At 45.1% G+C, this 13202-nt stretch overlaps 1 protein-coding gene across 1 annotated transcript in view; it reads left to right on the top strand.

The window, feature by feature from the left end:
* Positions 1-11714: 11714 nt before the first annotated feature.
* LOC106744308 overlaps positions 11715-13202 on the top strand; it is a 100438-nt gene continuing 98950 nt past the window's right edge. The window contains exon 1 of the mRNA XM_014618969.1: positions 11715-11803. The gene's annotated coding sequence lies outside the window, so the exon portion shown is untranslated. The remainder of the gene's footprint in view (positions 11804-13202) is intronic.

The following is a 13202-nucleotide window of genomic DNA, read 5'->3' as shown; positions in this document are numbered from 1 at the left end:
TTCGAAGAAAGGGGCATTAAGTCAATTCATAAATCATCTTTCGATTTCGTGGGTTCGGGAACACGTTAACCCGACTAATTTCTTTCGGTACGGAGACATCCGTTTTCGCTCACATAAAACTGACTTATGTAACACGACCGTCCGGTCTTTTTGAATCGAGTATCCTGCGGCGGGGAAGCCCACGGGCGATGAAAAACCTAAGACCTATTTATGCTTGTGTCGTGTCGAGCTTAAGAACATGTGGATGCGCGTAATAAAGAAACATTGTGTCTCGCGGTATGTATCACGTCGTGTCGTATAATGATGCTTTAGAGCCACTTCTTGCGGTTGTAAGTTCAGGGAAGGAAACTTCATTTTCATCCATCTTCCTCCGCCTTCGCCACGTTACGCTAAGACGCTTTGGAGTTAAAAAATTGCGGTGTACCTTAAGAATGCATTGCACGTAGCTGGAAGCACGCGGAACAAATTACGAGATAATGATCACTCACATAATAGTGGTGACTGTGACAATCAGACGGTAACGATAAATCTAAATAAATGCTATGAAAATTATATATATATATATATATATATATTTCTTTACGTCAACTAGATGGTTTTCTCGTTCTAATCAGAGTTTTTCTTACGAATAAGTCTTACAGATGCGAGGTTATTCTCACTTAGCCAGAATACCTGATATCATGTCATTTGCCGAAACTTTTCATATAACATTACGCACAGGCATTGTGCGATAGCATTGTAAAAATGTCGCGCGCGGTTCGTCCTTTTCCCTCGCGGCGTCCGCTTGTGACATATTTTCGAAGTCAGTAACTTTCGCGCGGACGGACGCGATATAATCCGCCGATATTACACGTGACCACACGCCCGTTCAAAAATTGAACGACCCGCTTCGACGGGGGTTGCACCTCATAAATTACCAGCGGGGGTCTAGCGCGGTATCCCCAGTCCAGGCGCATGACTCCGGACGACTGGAGTCGTCTGGAATTTTGAATTATGAGAGCGCGGTGACTCTGCAACTCGGTTGGTGATCGACCCCTCGCCGCCTCTAAGCCTTGACGTTTATATTTGATGTCTAAGAAGAGACGCTGCTCGAATATTTCGAGGGCAACCATTACGGGCGTTCATTACGGGTGAGGGGGGGGGGAGGAGGGTTCGGAGGAATCCGTTTCGTGTTGAATACGATTTGTACGAATGCTCGGCGCCGTGGCGTTTAAGATTGCTACTTGTTTGAGCAGCGTCGAAATTGATGAAGTTACGGTGGGGATTCCGAAAGGAGATTTAATGCCGCTTCCGTGGAAATTTATGGCGTTGGTATGTAATAAATTGATTATGTACGTTGTCCCGGGTGACACTTGATAAGCCTCTCGGTATTAATTCTGTGTAAACTTGGGCGTGGCAGGAGACACACAGGGGGCAGTTAGGAGTTCTGATATTTTTAGAACAACCGAAACGTGGGTGCAAACGCTTGGAATAGAGTTGACCATATCTATAAAAATGTATATTTATTATCCTGGCTTTACACGATATTACAAATGAAGTTACAGCACAGAGATAAAAGGTACCTCATCTCCCCCTCCTCGGCAGGAAGAAGGGAGGAATTTAACAAGATCTAGTTTTATGGCTCTCACGAGGCAATGTACGGCACTGTGTGAGCACACGCACACATATAAGTTTCAAAGTTTATCCACTTCACGAATTTTTCACGCAGCTTTCGTAAAAATTTGTTCAAGCCACAGATACGGTCTTCTTTCTTATCTCCCCCTCTAGATAGAACAAATAGTGCACGTCATCGAACTCATTGATTATTCTTTCCTTCGAATCTCCAGAGCCGAGCCCGCGAGAAGCCGCCACTCACGGCACAGATTTGTCCGATTGATCGATCAGATCCCCATTGTTACTCTCAACTTCAGATAAGATTAATAAATCGGCATCGGGGGCCGAAAAGTGGCGCTAAGCCGGCGAGGCCATCGCGATATCCCGCGTGATCAATTTCTTTTCTCAGGTTGCCCATCCCGACGGCCCATCATCATCCGACGACTAATTGTTTCTTTCGTCGAGTACACGGACGGGCCACTCGATCACGCGGGATGATCTATAGCGGAGTAAATCTTGTTTAGCGAGATACAGGTGGTCATCCTGTACAACGGGAATAGAGCTTGATGGATGGTCGGTACGATCTTGCGGCGCCTCGTGGTTTAGACGCCAAACATACTGATACGTTAACACGCCGGGGCGTTCAGTATGGTTTAACAAAGCTTTGACCGACTCGCTGGCCGCGCGTTCGTTTTATGGAGATGCATCGGACATCGCAGTCCAGAGTGCCTTCGACGTTCGCCTCTCGAGAGGCGCGATTAGCCTGTTGCCGTATGCGACGCGTCTCAGAATCTCTCATCAAGAGAGAAACCGGCATGATAACATAATTAACCCTAATCTGGCGAATTGGCATTTAACCTTCGACCCCGACCCCGATTTTTAATTTTTAATTTCTCGTAAGCTATTTCTCTTAAAAAAAAGTTATAGTTGGGGGAATATCGGATTTACAATTTTGCAGACTTGAAAGTATATTCATAATTTGTCATAGATTTTTATTGACACTTTTGCGCGGGCGCAAAATTTAAATAAGCAACCACGAAAACGATCTCGAGTGTGTCAGATTAAAGTGCTAAAAAGATACGCGCCGTGTGAAGATAAACCGAATTAATCCGTATATGCATTCGTAAATGTCTGTATCGTCGGTGCATCGGGATCATAAATATTCCAGTGAGCTCTAATTTGATTTATGGTACTTTTGATTAATTATGTTGACGCTGTAGAACCATTAAGCTTCGAGTCAACAATTTCTTTTTCCGTCGCCGCGCGGTGACTTGTGAGACACAAAACGCGCAGCGCCTCTTTTCACGGGACATCGAATGCATATGGTCTTTTTTTGGATCACTATAACTGTCCTCTCCTCCTTCGTCTTCGTCGGCCGCATTCTTTCCCACATCGTTTTTATCTTTAGCCACGGATTAGTTGGAGAACTTTCGAAAAGTCCGAGTTCAGCGTAAAACGCGTATAGAATCGCTCACGCACAAACGGAACGGTAAATTTCCGGAATTACAATTTGGATGCTACTTTGACGCTTTTAACGATAATAAAGTCGATAAACTTAATAAGTGTCAATAACGTGGAGATAGTCCTTAAAATATTATGCTAATACATAGACACCGGCACATCATAATCATGCTACTTTTTATGTATTTTTTCGCACACAGATGTGAAATGTTTCAAACCTATTTTGCTGTCTTAGCTCCTACTGTGTGTGGTAGAATTGAAAATTAAATATCGGGCCAAAATTTCGACTCGGCTTAACGTTCCGCCTAACTTTTCGTACGCACTCGCAGATGTGTGTTTTGCGTTGTCAGTAAAGAGACGTGGATCATTGGATAATGATGGGATGTTCCATCCCATTCGTTTGTAATCCCATCCTCCCTAGCACAACAGTCATCATGTCGTCGCGGTACGGATCACTTAAGGATCATTAGCTTTATGGCGCTTCCGTATGGCGAACCGTTCGCAAGTGAATATCGCTCGAATGCTATGCTATGAATCCGCGCTATGAATCCGGGTGGGTGTGATAAAAATAGAAGGGAACGCGTAGACCGTCCGTGCATGGTGTTTATAACGACAACGCGAACGATATATTTACAGGAAGATCGTTCCCGACGGGGGTAAGAAGAACGCCGTGGAGAGACGCGCGCGTTTGAACGAAATAGCGGCAAAGTGAGTCGAAGCCCGATAAAATTAATAAATCGCGCGAGGCCAGCCGAGGCTACTCATTAAAACACACGAAGGTTGCGAAGGCGAACGCGGGTCGTCCGTGGGAGGAAAGGGGTCGCCGAATCCAGGCACTAACGAGATCGATTTACTCAAGTGAAAAAGCTGCTAGCCCGTTACCGGGCAATTTCCGTCGCGATGCGGAGCGATGATTAATTTCCCAGCGAGCCACGAAGAAACCCGCAGTGTCGCGCAGTCCCGCAGGTTTCCGCGAAGTCGAATTAATCCAGATGCCACGCGATACCCTTGGCCGCGCATTACATCCGCAGACCGGGTACTCGTCGTGTAATAGCACACCGCGGCTCTACATATCGCGGATATTGTGTTACTGTATTTCATTACCGGCGAACCGGACGCGGTACGCCGGTTGCGGCCGAACCGCCGGTAGCAACCGGCCGCGAGGCCGGTCTCTCACGGAGCGCATACCCTCCTTCGTGCGACGGGGACCGCGACTTCCGGTCGTTCCATTCAGGAATATCACCTTACGCGCTTCCGCGTGGATTCAAACTCTCTCTCTCTCTCTCTCTCTTTCTCTCTTCGGACGCGTGTCGTAATCAAAGGCTCACCGCGTACCCGCACGTCCTGTAAGTCGGCCTCTGCTTAACGCGACCACCCCGATGCCGTAATCGCTCGACGACTCTGAACCGTCGTGAGTATGCGGGGCTTTAATGCACGAGGTTTCACGTTAATACACGCGCGTATGATGACGAGATGCCGATGACGGGCCCCGCTGGGAAAATTCACGCAGGCGAGCTATCTAGGAGAGATACCTTCGCAACCTTTGCCCTCTTGTGAGTGTCATAAAACACCGCTTATTTTCATGAGCAATTTAAGGGGACGCCGTATATTTGAAAACTTTCCCGGGCTGACTTCTTTCTGCAAAGTTCACGTCGTACATTGGCTGGGCGGAATTATATTCATGTTTTCGCACGGTGAAAGCACGCGCGAAAATGAATTGCAGCATTGCTCGATACGTAATGAAAGCGATTACAATTTTCAAAATTGATATCTCTAGCTGTCAGTTAATCGTATTACTCTTAGAGAGCCACATTGGCAAAATACTGTGCTATTGTTTAACTTTGCATTATTCGAAATGTGTACAGTGAAATGTTCAATAACGAGCAGACCACAGGAATGTACGTTATATATTAACGCCATTAGGTAACGACGGGGTTACGAAATAATTGATTCTCTAAGTAATCACTAGAATTCGCCACATAACAATGGAGATATTAAGAAGGGCTAGAATATCTACAAGGGCCATAGCACCACATTCTCCTCTATTATATAAACGCGTAATACTACGCTTCTCATATGAAACACAACGTTATGAGACACGGGGTTCTCCCTTTCACACATAGACAACTGTTCTGTATTGGTGGATATTGTGGGTTATGTATTATTTATGTTTGTTAATATAAAATACGAAACTCCTCTCTTTAGGATGACCTTTCCAAAAGTTCACCTGGATTTGCCCTTTGCAGGTCAAAGTATCAGCGTGTTAATCCTCGTCGGCGAAGTGTTAAAATAAAGAAATCGCAAGCGGGTAATATGAAAGCTGATCGCTCCCCGATACTTTCATGTGCACGTTACACAATCACTCGTCCGTTATGACAAACCGCACTTTCCGCACTCGCTGTGATCATCGATTCACGGTTAAACGGCCGTAACGCTTTCGTCGTTAAATAACGACTTTTCGGACGGAAATCGTGTTTGGTAATTATAAGCGTCGGTAGCGTTACGCCATGTATTTCCGCAGAGCGATTAGCATTCACACATGGCGGCATTTATATATATATATTGGCGGAGGTTTAATGGTCAAACGTAAACCATGACTTGTTAATAATCGCTGCGAAACACGCGCTGGCAACGCCAGGTTTGACTTTATTACGAAGCTTATGTGCGATCATGCCGCCAATACCCAGGAGGGAGCACAAAGATTCACGTTCTCTTATATTCCGGTTAATTTTATTTCTGCGATCTAACCACCGCTTAATCTGATATTGCGGCGTTAGATATTTATGTAATTAATGAAGAGCGCCAAAGCGTACAAAATACGTCGTTCCGATTATCAAAGTATCATACCGCGTATGATTAAATTTCTGGTGCGACAGCGTAGCAGAGAGAGAGAGAGAGAGAGAGAGAGGAGGGAGGAGAGACAGGGAGAAACTAATTATATCACGATAACGAGGATAATTTGGGACTAACCGTGACGGTCTCGCACTTGTGCGCTTATAAAGAGAATAGGATTATAAATAGAAATGGAGACGGCGCACCCGAGAGAGGTACAGACCGTGTTTTATCCGCCGGTCCCCATTATTATGCCGGCGATTTGCATGTGCTGGCACTTTTTACGGAACTGCCATCCGCCATTACGTAATTAACTTAAGGATCGCTCTGTGCGCGATATTATCTGAGGGACGAGTACATCGGGCTGGCGTAAGACAGAGGTTATTCACTGCCACACGTCGCGCGCTATTTTTCATCGTCTTATCTAGCTCTATCGTGGAATGCGTAAATTAACGTCGGACAAAAGGGCCTCGTTATATGTATGGCGATTATGGGGGATTCCATGAGCGGAATCAGGCGGGCGTGAGTGTAGTAAATTTTCTCAACTATATAGTTAGTTACCAGTTTAGTCTAGAAGTCCGTGCGCGCAGCGCCATGTCGCACAGGATACTATCTCGGAACGTGATGTATTACAGGCTCTTTGTAGATCCTCGGATAAAAGAAAAAATAGGCATGTAATTAACGAGTAAATTTGAGGATTGTTTGGCCATCTATCGATCGGCACGCAACAGCCGCGCGTATATGTCCAGACTTCTGGTCAATTATATACCCAATTATTTCGGAGGAGCAGTCGGGTTAATTACCGGGCGCTGATTTTAGACCAGCCACGCGGTAAACTTATATAAGGTTAATTGAATTTAATTTGGCACCTGGGGAGGAGCGATCGATCGTACGAGAAGTTAGAATTTATTGTGTGACTGCGTTATTAACATTCGGATGATTAAGTTTTAATCCAGGAGATATTTTTAGATTCTTGCGGTATAACGGGAAAGAAAGAGAGGGAGAGAGAGAGAGAGAGAGAGAGAGAGAGAGAGAGAGAGGAGGAGAAGGGGGAGCTGATTTATAAAAGTAAAAAAGGGAAAACGCGCGGGAAGCCGCTATCGTTCCTACGGTATCTTTGTCCAATTATATTTCTAATTATTTTGCGAGCACATCCGGCTTACATCGTACTCAGCGCATAACGTAGGCGCAATTTAATAAATAATATTTCATTTTCGACCAACTATAAAAGCACAGTCGCTATGGAAGACCCCTTTGATATTTACAGTCGGATATTTTTTCAAATATCTCTTTACGTCTGCGCTTTCTATAATTATCTCAAAGGTTGATTTTATAAGTATTCCGCAAATCTGCGTATATTTAGTCGCATTCAGTTTGAACATTATACCGATACATAATAATACACTTGTAATGACGTCTTATTCAACGAATTATTTCAAACTCATCGCGCTTGACGGTTGTAATTTTCAGAAGTTATTTACCGGAAAAGTCACCGATTCAGTATCGAAAGCTCTTTACACTTCCTGCAATTTTCACGCTGCTATTTTTCACTTTCATATTAGCGATAATATAACATGCGATGTTATAATGCCATCCAAATTTGAGCGAAAGTAAGTGAATAACGTGAAGATGTTTAATATAACTTGCCAGATTCTAAGTATTATATCTCTTCTTTCGCCTCACCGTAATAAAATTACATTTATACTTTACGTTTGTTTTCATTTCGGCATATTTAACTTCTCGGAGTATCACTTAATTTAATTTCAAATGCGGGAGGAATTATATCGCCGTAAAATATAGAAGTTGTACTCTAATGAAAATTTCAATAGTTCCTTAATGAGTTCCGAGCTCTTGATAATTAATTCCACAAACTTATATTTTCTGTGACCGAGTTAATTTCACTCACGCAAATTAGGAATTTAATCAAATCCCGGCAGTCATTTCGGCCGTCGGTCTCTGGCCACGCACAAAAATGGCAATTAAACCCGACATGCCGTTATTAAGTTCCACAAATCATCTGAGAGGGTTTGTGGCATTTGCGTAAAAAAGAAGCGACTAAATTGATTATATACTAATTTATGCATTCAAATCCGCGCGCGTTGCACTGAAAAAAGTTTATTCAATTGTCTTTTCTCTGCCGCAATCAATTATTTATTTACAGATACATATTATTTACTGATGCAAGGTGTTTTAAAAAAAAAAATTGCTAATTTAGACTGAATATCTTGCATTGAAGTAAGCATTGAATATTCAATATCACAATTATTATTAATAAGTTCTCTCTCTCTCTCTCTCTCTCTCACCGCAAGATCACGATAAATATTCCGATAATTATTCCGACACACACACACACACACACACAAACACGCGCAAACACACATATACATAGCCGATAATACCAGACCAAACTCATACGAGAGCCTCTTTTTTGCCGTCGTCGAGAGAGGAAGGAAGAATTTGTGTCTCACAGGCCAGCGAGGGTGGCACCATTTCTATTCATCGCAGAAAATAAAGCCGGTCTCGATCGCGAGTTCCGATAACCATGAATATTTTATCTGCATAATATTTCTAGCACCCATCGGCGCATTTCGTCGTTGTGCTCGCGCATGTACTCGCGCACACATCGACGACGACGACGACGCCTGGTTATAGCGTACCCGACCTCGTATCGTGTTTGTGGGGACGCGTTTGCGTGTCGGTGGGGGTGCAAATGTGTCGGGGTGCGAATCGCGGGTTTCAACACGCATTCGTGGTTTTCAGCTGAGCTGGAAAAGGGCGGGCGATTTCGCAGATCGCGCGCGCGCGTAAGGGACAGGAGGACATGGTGCTGGGCTTTCGGGTCGGATCGCCGGGATTAACGGGCTTCATGGGTTGTCACAAAACGGGCCGAGAGAATAGAGTCATGGATGTCGTTATGATGCGTGTAACGGGTAATGTTGCGTGCCGAAAGTAATGTTGTTCGTTCGTGGAACGATGTTGGTAGACGCTGCTCCGGGGTTGCGCGCATGTTGCAGTGAAATGTCACGTATATACCGGCGAGCGATAGAATTGTTTCCTCAAAAGGCGGCATATCAGCGACGAAAATAAGAAAGAGAGACTCGCAAATAATTAATGATCGCTTAGCGAAAAAACACGTGAACAAGATGGGACAGGCGAGGTAGAAAAGGCGCCGGATAAACTCGGGAAGAAGTTAATATACAAAACGCCGAGACGTGCGACGTCGACGACGACTACTACTTCTCTTTCGCGATCAAGAGACCGTAATGGAAATTTAAATTTACCCACGTGCAAAAACTTCAACGAATCTCGGCGCGGATCGCTTAATAAAATCCTTCCCGAGTGCGGAAATTTCCGCGTCTCCTCGGCTCGCATGCCGGCGCAAAACCTCGCGTCCCGCATTTGTCGCGCCGCGCGCGCGCCCGGACAGGCGAAATACGAGTGCGCCGCTATGATTGCCCCGTATTAGAAGGGGAGCACACGTTCAACGCAATGGATCGCAAATTCTGCATGCATTCGTGGTTACCGGCGTGCAACGCCGGAACGATCGATCGCGCGAGATATGCACGCTCGGATGCTGCGCTTTTGCGCGGGTCGTGTCGATGAACAGGCCGCGAATTCCCCGCGCGAGCTACGTGTTGCCCGATAAGCGGAGTTCACTGTGCGCCCAGATTTCGGCCCTTAACCCTTTAACGCTACTTGCCTCGCATCGACGAGCCGTCCATTACAAGCGATTTATATGATTAAGCGGAACAACACCGGATTTGCCGGGCAATCACCGCGTACTCGGCACCTTCGCTAAGTATGAAAGTGAAGCGCCAATACCGACGATGCCATTTTGCTTCCGGACTCTAAAGTCTTTCGTATGCTGGAGGTGTCAAATTAAAATTTACGGCAAAAGAAAGAACGGGATGGAAAAGCATTGCCATGTGAGTGAATTATCGCTGTGACTTGTTACTTGAATTTTTGCGAAGAAGAAGTTCAACAAAACTTTGGCGCAATGAAATGTCAAACGACGCTAATAACACAACTGAACGCGCTTGCAAACAGAAACTGCGATTTTAGCTGCAACTACTGTATACGGTAGAGTTCATATAAAATAAGCAAATGCAAACGTGTCCATCCGTCCAACAAGGATGTCGAGAGGAATTAAAAAGGTTTTTCAGTGCTTTTACTTTTAATGCTCATACTCGTAAAGCACAAGGCAGTGGCAAATTCGTTGCGAAGCCGGTGTTCGGTAAAGTAAGATACGAGCTTTAATTAACGCGAGTTACCGTTACGACCGGACGTTTATCACACTACGTATCGTGATTATATCTAAATTGATGTTTCATAGATAATTGCGATGCCCACGTGTACCGTTCCCGGAATAATGTGACGCATGCTTAACACGTTTGTATTTTCCTCTCATGTTTGTAGCGCGTAAACAGTGCGTAGCTAATTATAATCGCTTATATTGATTGCGTACACATGCGTATTCCCCGTTTCCGGCTGGACTGTGCGTGAGATGTGTAACATTCACACGCTTCGGATGCCACGAGTTTGATCTGCGGTCCATTCTCCAAATTGAAGCACGCGCGCAAAGTCCCCCCTTTCCGTTACGTGTCCTCGGAGTATCCCAGAAACTGACTTACGCATCGGAAATTATTTTTCGTATTTCCCGCCGTGTTACAAGCGCGTATGTTCTCATCAAGTTCCGCTCCATTTCACTTTGATCGTTTCCCACCACCTTACGTTCGACTAACAAACGAGTTAACTTCGTGCGAATTTTCAGGCTCATCTCGCGTATCGGTATCTCTCGCTGGAAAATCGTTCGCGGGAATATCATGCGAAAGGAACACTTCTAAATCTTCCCGCACAGAAAAGGAAATAGCCTTAAATCAGTGATAGATTTGTAGCCTTCAACCGAGCGCAAGTAATACCTGCGTCGATTGAAATTCAATCGAATCAGGACTGAAAAAGTCTTCTAAGAAGATTAAGACAATATTTTCGCTTAGTCATGAGAATATCCATCATTGATTCAAGACTAATTTTTCCCCGTGCATCGGAAGAGATAAGTGCATTCGAGTAGAATCACAGCGCAGCTGTGCACTTTCGGGAAAGTACAGCCGACACAACACGTACGAGATAATCGTATTAGTTCACACGGCGTTGCGCGTATCACTTAACCCGTTACTTCCTGTATTCCCCTTACGACATTAGCACGATTCGCTATATCGCATTTCGGCTGCGCGATGCCTACAATGCGGGCTTCCCGCACACAGATTATCGGAGTTCTCTGCACACGCGACGTGTCTTCGTATGAGCGCCGAATTCATGAGGGACGACGACAACGAGTATCCGCGCGCGTTTCTACAATATCGCGCACCACCACCACCACCACCGCCGCCGCCGCTACGGCACGACGAACGGGCCCTCCATCCGCGCCGATTTCACTCCCTCACACGTGTCACACACGCTCTCGTCTTCTACACGCGACAATTCACACCGGTCATCGTGTGGATCCACGCACACCAACAATGTCTCGAGTGGATCGTCTCTGGTACTCCGTGCGTCGCACTGGGCGCGTTTAGTGTGCCTCACGCGGCCACAGTGCGTGCGACTGTTTTGTCACGCGCGCGGCTGACACGCGTGTGTGCACGTTATTCCTCCACGTCGTCGTCGTCTTCGTGTAGTATATTCGCCGGCCTGCCTAAGTTTATTGTTAGAGACCGTTCGCGCAGCACGCTGTGGACGGAGCTTGAGGATTTAGTACGTCCCGTATACTGCTCCGGATATCACGTGTGCGCGCCGGCTAACGCTCGTCTATCTCCCGCGATCGTTCTCCCGGGTGGGAATGAAAGAAATCACAGTGATAACGCTTGTTGCGCGGCTGCGTACTACACGTCACCTGGACGGGACGTCGAAAGCTTGATTTTCGGTTAGTGCCGCATCCAGAATCTCCCGAATCGGTGTGATGTTACGATCACGATCTATTTCACGATATAAGCAACGTGGAGTTTTATGATATGATCGTTGGCAATAGCGTATAACAAATAGTCGCCGGCGATTTACTAATATTGTTGCGGAATGTCTAGAGGAATCACCTTCCGCGCGTTTCTACATCGATCGCGCATCACAGAAGCATATATATTAGGACGATAATATACCCGCATTTCTTGCTTAATAAACACGGGAAATATTTGGGAGAAAATGGCCGTCACTTGGAAAAATAATGAGCAGTATTCATATAGTCAGATCTTGAACATAAGATTGGACTACAAAGAAACAGGCTTACCGTCCGTTTTCTTAATATTATTGCCAGATAAATCCGAACGATGCGATAAATTTTCTACAAATAAATTTCCGAATTTATTGTAATAATGTATGGACAATCTGGTCGGTGCGCCAAGTAAACGGAAAATAGCGTTAGATTCAAGTAAATAATTGCTCCGATACTCCTTAGCAAATGCTTACTTGGATTCACTTTTACTCGGATCAAGTAAATATTATTAAAATGTAGAAAATGTGGTGCATTTAAGTAAGTAATATTTACTTAATCCAGGTAAAAATTTGTTAAGGTGTATCGGAGTAATTATTCACTTGAATCCGGCATGGTTTTTTCTCTGTAGAATGAAACGGTGGATAAAAATAAAGGAGAGAAGGGATATTTTTACGACGAGATAATGAAATTCAGAATAATGAAATGACAGACGCACGCGCGTGCGCGCGCGTACGAGCGACTCACTTTGAAATTTTAAATATACAGAGAAAGATGGAAAGACCGAATCAGAATAAAAGCAAATAAAGCTTGTCGCAACACGCACACCTCCGACTTGTTTACACAGATTCCACGATCAGTCCCCATTTTCCGTGCACCCCCGTCACACAAATCTGGAAATCAAACGAAACGCAATAGCGAGATTCCATGGGCATCGCACTAGCAGAGAACCCGTTCATTCCATCGGATGACGGGAGTGAGGAGTGAGCGAGTGAAAAACGAGAAATTAGGATTTCGAGGACAGCGAAGTGCTTGGAACACGAAAAACCAATTGCACGAGCACTCGAGAGAGGTTGGTGGATAGTCGAAAGCGCGACAGTCCGAGGGTGGGGAGATGAAAGAGAGAGAGGCACATTGTTTATTCTAGAAATAGTGTTTTTATAAAAGCGCGTTACGCAGATTACTGTTGCTACATGATGCATACCATTAAGCGAAGCTTCGCGGTTCTCGATGGGTATGTTGAGTCCGAACAAGTCTGAAAGTAGTAACGGGTGATTTCGATAACCGGATAAATTAAACGGGCTGTTCCTCAGGAAGATACCAAGACGTCTGCGATGGA

Source organism: Dinoponera quadriceps, unplaced genomic scaffold (genome assembly GCF_001313825.1).
Source record: "Dinoponera quadriceps isolate SergipeBrazil2010 unplaced genomic scaffold, ASM131382v1 scaffold707, whole genome shotgun sequence".
Lineage (NCBI taxonomy): Eukaryota > Metazoa > Arthropoda > Insecta > Hymenoptera > Formicidae > Dinoponera > Dinoponera quadriceps.
Note: the sequence above shows the minus strand (reverse complement) of the source record. Positions and strands in the feature narration are given on the sequence as shown.